Source organism: Dermacentor silvarum, chromosome 6 (assembly GCF_013339745.2).
Source record: "Dermacentor silvarum isolate Dsil-2018 chromosome 6, BIME_Dsil_1.4, whole genome shotgun sequence".
Taxonomy (NCBI): domain Eukaryota; kingdom Metazoa; phylum Arthropoda; class Arachnida; order Ixodida; family Ixodidae; genus Dermacentor; species Dermacentor silvarum.
Window position 1 is genome coordinate 47,651,061 of NC_051159.1, and position 14,069 is coordinate 47,665,129.

Consider the following 14,069-nt stretch of genomic DNA (forward strand, 5'->3'; position numbering starts at 1 on the left):
AAGCTATTGTCGTCTTCATTTCGTCATCACACCGATTCGTCGTTTAATCAGCGTCAATCTTTCTTTGTCATGCTTCGTAATCATACTGTCAGCATTAAATCGTGATTAAGCCGTTGATGTGAAGCCGTCCTCTTCAAGCAGTCGTTAACATGCATCCATTGTCACACTGTCGTCGCCAGGCCATCGTGGTCCTGAAATCATTGTCATTGCAGTTTAATTCGCAGACTCTCGTAATGCCCCCGTCGTCACGTTCATGCGGTTCCACCAATGTTATCATACGCTCGTCATCACCCTAATGACCTCATACCTTCCTCATGCAATGATATCGCCACGGGGATGAAAGTAGCCAAAACGGATGGGAAATTGTATTTACAAGATATACAGAGCGAGACGGCTGCAGGCAAGATGGCAGAACAACAACACGAGCGCTACTCCGATCATCGTCTTGACCGTCTTTCTGGCGCATTCTTCCATGCTCACCAGGATGCGTACTTCAGTGCGCGGGAATAGCGCGTAGCTCTATTCATAGAGTCACCATCATGGAGTTATCGTCACGCATCCTTGACATACCATCGTCATCCTGGAGTAGCGGTCGTTGCATCGTAATTTTCAATTCGATATGTCAGAGTGTGTCACATATCACCAAAACAAAGTGTCAGAATGACCACTTCGGATGTTGAATAAGTATGACTTCAGGAATACGATGTGCCGGGACATTGCTCAAATGGTAATCGCAACACCGTCTACGGTCACTGTGACATGAGTTCTGCCGTAATTTTCTTTTGCTTAGTACAGCTTGTCGTGTAGTCATCAGTGCTTTAAGTGAATGACAGCGCACAACAATAAGAATTACTGCATATGACTGCAAAAAGTAAGAATAGCTTCAATGTAGTGTGAGAAATTTAGCGAATGCGTGACGTTGCAAGTATGTGTTGAATATAACATTTTTTATGTACCACATAGCGAGGTAAGCAGGGTTGAATGAGACACGTAATCACTATTAGATACTAAAGTGTTAAGGTTGTCATTTACACATACGAGAACACAAAGTATTAGTTACATCACCGCGTGACACTCCTAAATGACAGTGAGCCCTTAGGAATTGTAGAAATTGTTTTGTCGGCATCATCACTTGTGCCTTGGCTCAGCTGAGAAGCGGGAAATACGTTTATCATTTCACCAAGTTTTTATAATGAGGTGGTGCTCTGCGGCTAAAGAATCGCATATTGAAGGCATTCTCAAGACGTGGCATCACGACAGGGTTTAAGGTAATGTATTGTGTAACGTCTTGGTGACTGTTACCGAGTGCCAGTATGGAAAACTAAAGCTCAAGTAGAGATGTATGAACATTTTTTGTTGACACAAACAGTTTTAGCAAAACTGATGGGCCAAATTTGAATTTGGTGGTCGAGTTACCTGCATTGACTGCAATGGTCCAAAATGGATTATTGCAAAGGTAATAAATTTACGAAAATAACCAACACCACTCATTTCCAGACGCCGTTTTTAAGAGGTCTGTGTGGTGTCAGAGTAGTATGTGTGGTGTCAGAGTAGTCTTTGTGGTGTCAGAGTAGGTCTGTGTGGTGTCATATGACAGAGGTATGTACAGGTTTTATTTTGTGCAGGATTATTTTGTTAAGAAGGCCACATGTTCGCACAGTGGCTTTAATTTGACGGACAAAATGTTTGATATGGAAGCTGGAGTATCCTGCAGCACACACATCTGGCCAATAATGGATAGCACAATCAAAGAAGGCTAGTGAAATAACTGAAACCATTTAATATCGATTGAAATAAATAAAGCTATGTGTGATTTAGGCAAATGTATACACCGGTAATTTAATTTCAAACGTTCCGTTGGCGTTGAGTTAACATACGCTTAGAACTCGTTATTATTTTTATTTTTATTTATTTACATACCCTAAGGGCCCCTAGGGGCATTACATAGGGGGGGGGGAATTTACACAATCCAAATTTCGATCACATACAACAGAAAAATCGCACGTCGTACAGTTACAAAAGAAAAAAAATGGGTTGAAAAACATCACTGCAGTGCCACATTCGGCTTGGTATAACACAATTCGATAATTATGTACTCTGCTAACAAGAAATCTTACATGAATCGCGTATTTCTTACATTTAAATTACTCCACATTTCTAGATTCAAGATGGGCAAGTAGGGTTGTCTGGAAAGAAGCACTTTCCTTTATTGTCACAACGCTTTCTGGTAACGCGTTCCATTCTTGAATTGATAATGAAAGGGGGGAAGTTGATATTTCACTGTCTTTGCAAAAATAGGTGATACCTTGTATATGTGATCGGTACGTGTGGAAATAGGATTTGCAGGCACAATGCGTGTAGCCGCGAATCCAGAGTCACCAAAATATAAAGATGGAAAAAAGACAAACGTAAGAACTTGCGTCTAGTGTCAAGGTTTAAAAGATTAAGTGTGCGCTTTAAGAAGAACGCTGGTGCATGTTGAGTACGAAGATAAAATAAACCTAGCAGCCTTATTTTGAACGGATTCCAGGCGTTTTGTAAGACTAGCGTTATTTGGATGCCATATGATTGATGCATACTCTAAAGAAGACCTTATTAGGGATGTGTACGCATGCATTTTGGTTTCCGAGTTTGCGAGTGATAGTCGGTGCTTAAGCAGGCCCAGCTTTTTAAAGGCTTTTTTCGTGACAGAATCTACGTGTTTCTCCCAAGTTAAGTCAGCTGTGAAAAATACTCCCAAATATTTAAAACACTCAACCTGTTCGATCACAGTATTGTCAATCGTATAAAGATTACGGGGCGTGTTAGTGAGTGTGGAAAAAGAAAGTGTTTCGTTTTTTCTATTAATTTCCATCTGCCATAGATGGCACCATTCGGTCAACTTAACTAGGTCGGCCTGCAAGGAGTTTACATCATGTTGAGAAGCTATTTACCTATAAATTACACAATCGTCTGCAAAGAGTCGTATAGTTGAGCTAATATTTAATGCGATATCATTATTATAAATTAAAAAAAGAAGGGGACCCAGCACAGATCCCTGCGGTACCCCGACAAGACAGACGTGGTACTTGACCACCATTCATTAATTATGACACGTTAGTAACGGTTAGATAAAAATTTGAATCCACGTAGTGATTTTTTGGTTTAACTGAAGTTTGGAAACTTTGGTTATTAATCGTTTGTGGGGTACCCTTTTGAAGGCTTTCGAAAGATCAATAAAATGACATCGGTGTACTGTAAGGCATGAATAAGAATGGAGGTCAGACACCAATTCGAAAAGCTGCGTTTGACAGGACTTTTGTGTCTAAAACCATGCTGATTTTCAAAGAATAGTTTATTCATATTAATGTGGGACCATTATTTGAGTGAAAATTATATGTTCCAATAACTTGCTGCATACAGAGGTTAATGAAATTGGTCGATAATTTTTTGGATTGGTGGGGTCACCTGATTTAAAAATGGGCACGACGTTTGCAATCTTCCATTCGTCAGGGACGCATCCCTGTATAATGACTGCTGAAAGATTAATGATAATAAAAATGCTGATATTTGTGAAGTCATCTTTAATAATTTTGTCTTAATACCATCAGGCCCTGGCTGGAATTTAGAGGGAGCCTCTCATAGCCTTAACCACACCTTGTACGCTTATAGTAATATCATCCGATGGGAACTGAATGCTGATGCCACTATCCCCAAGGAAATCATTTTGAGGCACTTAATTAGTAAAACATTTCTGAAATGATCATTAAATATATCGGGAGTTTTTACGGGGGACACGATACACCCACTGTCCTCTCTTATCGGCGGCACTTCCTGTCGATCTTTGGGATTAACTACCTGCCAGAATTTCGTCGGGTTAGTTCTTAATAAAGTACAAGGTGGTATGTATTATTTCATTGTTTGTAACGCATGTGCAGAGTTCTTTGTTGAATTTCCAGTTCAAATAAAAAGTTGTCCTGGGTGCAACTGCGTTTTTGTGTCTCCTAACTGCCAATATCCTCTACACAAATAAATAGCGAACTCAATGGCTGCGAACTTGTCACGTGGCAAACAATACTTCCCGTTCGCGTTAATTTCCCTGAGCTCTCGCGAGGATGCTGACCTACTTTGGCGCCTAACAAAGCTACTGCCTGTGAGGGCTTTGTGGATACCGTGGCCATTAGAAATCAATGTCCAGTCAAGGCTCCGAGGCCTCTCTGACATCTCCACCCAAGCTGCCTTACAACACAAGTTGACATTATTCAAGAATGGCTTGACGAGTGGCTAATGATACCTAATCTTCTGTGTGTTCGATTACATAATTTATCCGAAGTCAAAAATATTTTACAGCGTAAGCTGTTAATTTCCAATAGATCTTTCGGTTCGCCTCGTTTACCGCCGTGGCCGCCGCCGCCGTTGAACGACCCAACCCTCCGCCAGTATGGTGGCGCCATCTAGTATGGTGGCGCCATCTGCGCCTGCGCACCGGCAGCGTGCGCAGGCGCAGAAGAGAGATGCGATTCAGACGGGGCGCCTGTTTCCTCTTTACCTCCTACTCCCCCTCCCCCCTACGACGCTGCGCCGTGCTCCCTGATGAGCTGCACAATCTAAGCGTCTCTTTCCTCCTTCATAATCACCATACATATAATCAACGCGCTTCCGATGTGAGATGTGCGCCGAGTATTCTGGATACCTCTTCCAGCGGCCGTGCCTTCGGTACACGTTATGGCGCTCCTCACAACGTACGAGTCGCTGCTGAAGAAGCGAATCGTAGAGTACGTGCGCGGCTACAACCAGGCTCAGCAGGCTGCTGTGCAGAAAGCATTAAAGCCGCAGCTCGTCGTCGACGCTGAGCGGACAGTTCAGATCCTTCTCGTCAAAACGAGGCGAAGAGACTTTGTCGAGAAGACCCGGTTTGCGTGGTGCCGAAATTGGAGCTACTTGAGCCGCTCCACCAGCTTCCGCTGTGACTGTGCTGCGTGTGCTGCGCAGGCTTGTCACTTTTATGTTTAACAAAAACTTGCTAGATATCTCCTAGAGACCAGTCACACAGATGAAATATCTACGTCACACTGACTACTGACATGACATGCTACGTGTATGAACGCGGAAAGACGACCTAAGTAAGATAAAGCAGCAGACTTGCAGAACTTAACTGACTTTCAAGGATTATTCTCCGAGGCCCCGGAAAAACTTGCACACTGGCTATATGCGGTTCTTCGATTACAAAACACATTTAACAATCTCTAATTATAGCAGAGGAAGGCAAGTTGGGCCATAGTAAGTACACTCAGTGGTGGCGTGGAGCAGAGGTAGAACACCGGGCCTATAATCCGAAGGTCATAGGTTTGAATCCTCTTAGACTACACTACATTTTGTGGCTTGGAGTGGCGCCTGACACTGGCAAAAAATTGGAAAGCCAGCGGGGCTATACAAGTCCATGTGCAACCAAATTAGGAAGGCCCACTAAGCTTCAACAAAGGCTCTCCCTCATAAGAACAGGAATTGGGCCTCCTGGTGCAGTATTCGATCACTACCTCCCTGATGATCCCTACAAATTAACAATGGCCCTCAGTCCCACGCGGCTGCGAAGCACCTGACCAAGGCGGCGGTCAGACCGCGATGCGGCAGAGGGTGCTAAAATGTCTGGGTCCGGACAGGCCGCCAATGGAAACTGAACCTGGCAACGATCAACACGCGAACGCTCTCGAGTAAGGGTTGCTTAGCAGGGCTGAGAACTGGTGAGGGTTATACAGTGCTATCTAACGGCCACGTCCCCTGCTACACAGGTCTTCCAGATAAGAGAAACTACGATGTGGGAGTTCAAATCCACAAGGAAGCAGCGGGCAACATTGACGAATTCTAAAGCATTATTGAGAAGGTAGCAGTCGCCGTAATTAAGCTGAGTTCAAGGTATAGAATAAAGTTCGTAGAAGCCTACACCCTAGCCTCCAGTCACGATGATGAATAGAACAGTTTATGAAGATGTTGAATTAGCGATGAGAAAGGTGCAAACTCCGTATAGTGTAGTCATGGACGACTTCAACGGGAAAGTTGGGGTAAAGCAGGCTGGTGAACAAGCAGTTGGCAAATAAGGCACCGATTCCTGGAACACTAGAGGACAGGCATTGGTAGAATTCGCGGAATGGAATGGGCTCGGAATAATGAACACGTTCTTCAGGAAGCCTAGCAGAGAAAGTGCACCTGAAAAAGCCCTAATGGTGAAAACGAAATGAAATACATTTCATACTCTCGGCCGATCCCAGCACAGTGCAGGATGTAGAAGTGTTAGGTAATGTAAAGTGCACTGACCATAGGTTAGTGAGGTCTAGGATTTCGTTACATTTGTAGAGAGAAAGAGTAAAATTAGTCAAGAAGAAATAGGGTAACGCAGCCCAATTCAGGCTGGTGCTCGCAAACAAATATGTAGCTTTAGAAAAGAAAGATTAAGATAGCATAGAGGTAATTAATGAAACCGTAACTAGGCTGATTTCAGATGCAACAATAGAAGTGGGAGGTAACGCACCAAGGCAACCAGTAGATAAGCTTTCCCTAGTAACAAAGGACCTAATCAAGAAACGACAAACCATGAACGTGTCAAACTCAAGAGATCACACAGAGTTCCCTGAACTGTCCAAACTGATCAACAAGAAGAAGTGAGGGATATTCGAAATTATAACGTGGAAAGATTGAGGAAGCCGTAGATTTCGACGCAGCATTAAATCAGTGAGTAGGAAACTTGGCATAGGACAAGGCAATATGTATGCATGGAAAGATAAGCTGGGTAATATCATCAGATATTTTGATGAAATAATAAAGCAGCAGAATTCAATACTGACCTCGACAGAACCCACAGCAGCCAGGCCACGTTCATTCGAAGCAGTGTTGAACAGGATACAGAGGCTGCTTCCATAACTAGCGATGAAGTTAGAAGGGCCTTGTAAGTCATAACCCGAGGAAAAGCAGCTGGAAAAGATGGAAACGGTCGACTTGATAAAAGATGGAGGAGATATTATGCTTGAAAAGCTGGCGGCCCTTTATATGGAATGCCTAATTACTTCAAGTGTACCAGAGAACTGGACGAATGCCAAATTATACTATTCCATAAGAATGGATGCGTTAGAGATTTGAAAAATTATAGTCCCATTAGCTTTCAGTAATAATATTCACAAAGATATTTTCCAATAGAATAGGGCAACACTTGACTTCAATCAACCGAGAGAACATGCTTGCTTCAGGAAGGGACATTCTACAATAAATGCTATCGATGTCATCAATCAGGTAATCGAGAAATCTGTGGAGTGCAATAAACCTCTCTAGATGGCTTTAATAGATTATGAAAATGCGCTTGATTGAATAGGTACCAGCGGTCATAGAGGCATTAGCCGGATAGAGAATCAAAGAGTTCAGGAGACATATGTGAATATCTTCGCATATATCTACAAAGACTCCATAGCTACATTAGTTCTCCACAAGAAAAGTAGAGAATTAACTATGAAGAAAGGGGTCAGGCAAGGAGACGCAATCTCTCCAATGCTATTCACTGCATGCTTAGAGGAAATATTCAAGCTCTTAGACTGGGAAGGCTTAGGAGTGAGGATCAACGGCGAATATCTCAACAACCTTCGGTTTGCAGATGACATTTTCCTATCCAGCAACACTGGGAACGAATTACAACAAATGATTGAGGACCTTAACCGAGAAAGTGTTGGAGTGGGGTTGAAGATTATTATGCAGAAAACAAAGGCAATGTTCAATAGCCTGGCAAGGGAACAAGAATTCAGGATCGCCAGTCAGGCTCTAAAAGGAGTACATTTATCTAGGTCAGTTACTGACAGGTGACCCTGATTATGATAAGGAAATCTATACTAGAGTGGAATTGGGTTGGAGTGCATATCGAAGACATTGCCAATCTCGACTGGGAGCTTACCAGTTTCATTGCATTCTACAGGTGTTAACGTATGGGGAAGAAACTTGAAGGTTAACAAAGAAGCTCGAGAGGAAGTTAATTGTTTCTTGTTGTGCCGTTCTGAAGCCAAGCAAGTTAAGGACCACACAAAGCGCGATGCAAGGAAAAATGTTAGGCCTAACCTTAAAGGGACACTAAAGAGAAACCGGAAGTGGAGCTTAAATGGTAGATTATCCTTTCACGATCACAGCCATACCATTCTTACTGCAAACAGATGTTTAATAAGCGAGAAAGTAGCGAAAAACTGAAGGATAGGTGCTGACGTCCCTTCGAAATTCCCGCACTACACGTTCGTGACGTCAGAGATTACAAATGCAGGCCGGTCACGATTGGTCGAGAGCGATTTATCGCTGTTAATAAAGCGCAAAATGAAATACACCTTAAACGTACATAAACAGCATTTGCCAACTTTTTAAACCGTTTCAAGCAAGTAAGTACAAGTTTAGCACAGAATTAAAAATAAGAAAAAATGGCATGGAGATACATGCGGCCGTGATAGTTTCGTAGTTTCGTTTTTGGTCAATGCATCGTTGCGCGCGCCTGTTCCGCTCTGCGGTGTTTGGTTGCGTGTTGTGTGGCTCGAAAAACATTGACTTCACGCGAAACAGCCAGAAAATGCCTCGTGTGTATAGTGTTGAGGGCTGTATAAATGGCCCAAGGCGCTTGCTCAGGGGCAGCGGCAGTGTTGACTCGATTGTGTCCTTTCATGTGGTGTCGCGCGGAGAGCCCCGGCTCCCCGGTGTTCGCAATGGCTCAGTGCTCTGCCAATGATAAAACGGCAAAACAGCCAGAGAAACCGATGGTGTGCTCTCTGCATTTCTCGCCCTCGGATTATGTGTATAATCTTGCCCTCGGAAAGTATCTTGGCGTGCCCTTTGTCGAGCAGCTGTTCCCTCAATGCGGCCTTCATCAAACACCCTACCGGTGCCCCTGCAGCAGCAAACTGGCGGCTCGGTGAGTGCTGAATGTCATTAAATAAAGCCACGCAATACCCCATACCGAGTACGTGCGCAACTTTCTACGCTTGTTCTGTCGGGAACACCGTCGCCTGGCGGACCGGACGCTTCGCCTTCCATCGACGAAAACGATGCTCTGCTTTCCTTGGCGCGGCCGGCGGCTCACCGCCATCGCACGCGGAAGCACCTACCGCTCGAGCATGGAGGATAATTTTGCGCTCCGTTTCACTAATTATCGCTGAAATGCAGTCCTGCTTCCCTAGCTGGCGAGCTCTTCGTTGCAAGGTTCAACGGCAGCAACGTATCCATTGCGGCGAACGCAAACGCAGCGACTATGCATGCAGCCATGATGCATCCAGCGCCTCGGCTTTACGCAAGCGGTGACGTATCATGGCGCAATCTGATTCGCTGAGAGCAATGAATCTGTGACGACACTGCTTCAGCGCCAAATCTGTGTAGGGAAATTGAGGAAGAGATATTTGGTCTTTGTTTACGAATTTCTCCGCTAATTGATATTTTGCACCCAACAAAACTGCATGCATTCCGGAAGGTCCCTCTTTTATTCCAGCTCAACTTCCTGTTTCTCTTTAGTGTCCCTTTAAGATACAGGAAGATAGCGATGTGGATCAGAGCAAACGGGAATAGCCGATATTTTAGGTGATATTAGGAGAAAGAAACGTAGCTGGGCAGTCCATGTAATTCGTAAGGTAGATAACCGGTGGACCTTTAGAGTTATAGAATGGGTGCCAAGAAACGGAAGTGCAGTCGAGGATGGCAGAAAACTAGGTGGGGCGATGATGTTAGGAAATTTGCAGGCCCAAGTTGGCATAAGCTAGCGCAAGACAGGGGTAATTGAGGATCACAGGGAGAGGCCTTCCCTTCAATGGACATAATATAGGCTGATGATGATGATGATGCAGTGCACACACAGCGCTGACGTTCACCGAAGTTTAATACAAAAAATCATAGCTGGTGAGGACAACTTGTAATCATCTGTAGCTCTCTTAATGAGACGCTTCACCTAAATTACGGCATTAATGTTTTATTGTACCTGTACCCTACGCGTCTACAAAGTTTGTCGAAACCGTTTGAAGAACTGTCTAAAACAGCACATACCGAGCAAGGCGAGTCGGTATGCGAAAGGATTATTCAAGCGAAGCTTGTATACGCTAGCATGCGCCAACGATGTAACGCTAAAAATTCACAGGCCTGCGCGCAGACGCAGCAAAGTCTGTTCACCTCATTTTGACGAGAACTATCTGAACTGTCCGCCCGGCGTCAGTGGCGAGCTGCGGCTTGTAATGTCCTCTGCACAGCAGTCTGCAGAGCCCGATCAAGCCTTACAACTGCAACTTATATGTCGGGCATGGTGCGTTTCAAGACACCTTAACTAGATGGCGCCACCATACCGGCGGAGGATCGGCCGCTCGGGCAGCTCGGTGGCGTTGATTGCGCGCCTCTTCTGAATCACATCTAGTCGTCTGCGCCTGCGCCCGCTGCGTTTGCAGGCACCTTAGCTAGATGGTGCCACCATACTGGTGGACACTCGGGTCGTCTGCTCACGCGCGCTTGCCTTATAGGACATTTTTCGCTGCCCGATAGCGAGCGCTTGCGTGGCTCAGTGGTATAGTATCTGGCTCCCACGCAGTGGGCGCGGGTTCGAGGCCGGCGTGAATCAGGTACTTTTTTAGCATTTCCGGCGATAGCGGTTACGGCGGCGTACGCGCTCGGCGGCGGCATCATCGCCAACCGAAACGGCTATTGGAATGAGCCCATAACAGCTTACGCTGTAAAATGATAAACACCATGATAATGCAGTTCCACTCAATGTGAAAGCTGGAGAAGTGCGGAGCAGTGATGCGCCGGTATTTCCATTGTGTTCATCTTGTTTTTCCTGTGTTTATCTTGTGTTGAGCTATTCTTTTCACGATGTTGGGATTAGCTTGCCTGTGCTGGCGAGCAACTTCAGCTTCTCCGGCGCGCACAGCTTGATCAGCCCTGCGTCGGAGCTGTCTTTCATGGGCAAGCGCCGGCTGTAGCTCCAAGCGTGCTTGCTGCTCGGCGTCCATGGCGAGAAAAGCTTCTCAGAGCGCGGGAAAGGCTCTCTTTCACCGTGCCCTAGCGGAATCTTTCCAAAAGTGAGGCTGTGGCGCTCTCTCTTGGCTAGTTTTGGTATCAGCTTGGCATTTTCGATCGAGTTTTCATTAATTTGAGGGCATGAATGCGTTAATTCCTGATGTTTTCCTTATTTTACATTATTTTATACTTATTTGTTTTTTATTCATTTCAGGAGGATTTTATTGGAATTGTATATCTTACGTAGATCTTTTGTTGTGCGTGACACCCACCGACTAGGGACGACATTCCGGGCCCCTAAGGTGCTCCGCACTTAAAACGGATCGCAGCCAACACAGTGTGCCCCAGGTAGTGCAGGCCAAGCTGTTTAAAGAATTCGTTCCGAGCCCAACGATGAATGTCGACGTTATTGCAATTACCACTAGAGCAGTTCAGCGACACACCGTATTGCCCACACCGAAAAATGCATGCAGCTGGGCTCCACTTCCTTGCTTTGCACTTCACACCCGGAGCCACCTATAGCGGCGCTGTTACGTAACCCTCGCATGGCGTGGTTGTGATTACGCCGAGTACGGGAGAATTTCAAAAAAAAAACTTTTTGTCATGGAAGAGCTGAACGCACCTATTGATGGAGGCTGGCCGAAGTAAGTGTCGAAAGTGTTCGCTGTAGAGCGGTCCAGAGCAAGTGGCACATGCTCAGTTCTCCAAGTTGGCATCAACGAGGTTCGTTGAACAGTGGCCTACATTTAGGGCCACGTACTAAGTGAATCAAGTTGGTCCGAGGAATGGTTCGAACCCCGTTGCCTCATCACAGCAGCCATATGCGCTACCCGTTGGTTCATTAACTACTATCCAGTGACACAAGTTGGCGGGGAAGCGTTCAGAGACGGAAATTTAGAAGAACCCACCTCACGACGACTGTCGATTGATTCGTTAAGCATGAATGATATAGCCATAGAACGTATTCCCATCATCTTAATGGTTTACGTAGGAAGGGCGTACTGCAGCGGGACACTTATCTCGCGTTACTCGATAAACATTCAGCGCCATCAAGCGACACCACAGTGGAGATTGCGTGTAGCTTCCGAAATCTACGGCGTGCCGGTTCGTGGCTACGATTGAGAAACGCCCCGTGTGGCAGCCTGGCCCTCTGTACCGCTTTTTACTGGACAAACTGCCAAATCTAGTAGCGCTTCAGTGACGTCCACGTGTGGCCTCCGAGAAGAGACGCGTGGCACATCGGTGCGTGCGAATGCTGATATTTTTTAATTCGCTGGCCACAAATCCAGTGGCACATGCTCAGTAACCCGACTTCGCTAAAGGTTCATTGAAGAGGTGCACTAAGCCAGTGCATGGGCGGCCACTCGCAAAATCTTTGGCGTCAGAGTCGTTGATTGAATAACGGCACACACCGAGTGTATTGTAGCGAAGCTTGCTGAGAATAAGGCTGTTTTCCTTGAAGATCCCGTTGACATGGTTAGATTCTCAGCATGCGAGAAACTTTTAAGCTTTTATAGGCGAAGCATTTCTTGGCGAACATTTGCTACTTTGACAGTATCTATCTATCTATCTATCTATCTATCTATCTATCTATCTATCTATCTATCTATCTATCTATCTATCTGTCTATCATATATTATCTATCTATAGATCTGTCTAACTAGCCGCCTACGTCTTTGTGCTCTCGTGGTCGTTTCGTTAAGGTGGTGTGTACCAAAATTGTCATACTAAGACAATAGTATATGACGAACATAAATCATATGTCATGACATGCATGTCATGACATGCGTCTCATGTAGGTCATGAAACTGTAGAGCGACGCACTCCCAGTGACACATATCTCTAAGCGCCACCGAGCTTACCCGAATGTGCACTTCCAGCGTTGTGGCGCTGCCTTCAGCGCCAACGCTGAGCGCGTCTGCACGCAAACGCACTCGGGTCCGGCCCGGCCTGCATGCTTGAGGGGATGGTTTTTGCCAGTGCAAGCGCTTTGCTGACTCAATATTCTGTAAAGCACTTGCGCGACACAGTGAACCCATAAAATATTCAGCAAGTCGTACCCACACCATAGGCATAAACGTCTCCGTTTAAAAACTCTGAAAAATAGGTCTCTTTTTCAGAGGTTCTATGTCATGCATCTAAACAAACTGCGCGCACTTCTGTTTATTGGCTGATTGAATACCGCAATCACGCCCTTTGCTTCTGCATACATTACATTCCATTGTCGTACACAACATTACCTTTTCGCATTTTTCCTTCTCTCGAACCTCTCCCACACACCGCTTCGAACCGCACCGCCCTGGTGTGCCCTAACGGGATAATTGCGCAAGCCCAACTTCCCGGCCAAGGGCCATGCTCCACGGGCCTTGCACCTCAACTAACTTGATTAACAATCTACAAAACGCAGGAGGGAGGATGTGCCTGCACACTGACACGAATGGCGCTACTTCACTTTTTTTTCCAGGGGCTTCAAGTCCTGCCACCGGCCTGTACTGCCTGAGCTGCCTGATCTGGGCTGTCGTGCCGAACGAGTCGAGCAGTTCGTCTACGCAAGGCCCTGTTCCTGGTTGAGCTGGGAGAGCAGGTCGGGCTGTCTGTATGCTTGGAACGGCCTGTTCCACTGCTGTGTGAGCATCCGACTGCGGCGTGTCCCCGTGCAGCCAACCCTTTTGAACGGTTACCCTGTGGCGAGCAGAAGTGCCGACCCAGCTGTCACTCAAGTGGCTCGTCGTGTGCCGGGCCTCCGCACCTACTCCCCTTCCCTCCACCCACCGCGGCTGCAGACTCATCGTTCCAGTTCCTCGTGTCGTGAGTGTGTGGTACCGACATGTGATCAGGCGTCATCCTACAGTGACGCTGTGCATCGCTATCTAACGGAAAGATAACCATCAATGAATTGCGTGTGTTATCGTGTACGTTGCCCTACTTCCGTCCCCGGTTGGTTAAAGCCTCTCCGTGTTCATTGTGCCATCGATGGGTGTTTGAGGCCTGAGCACACAGCATCATCACAGACAGACACCTACTCGCACATGGTTCAAAACATGGCTCTGTGTTATGTCTTTTGATTTTTGTAATAGGGAAATTTGCTT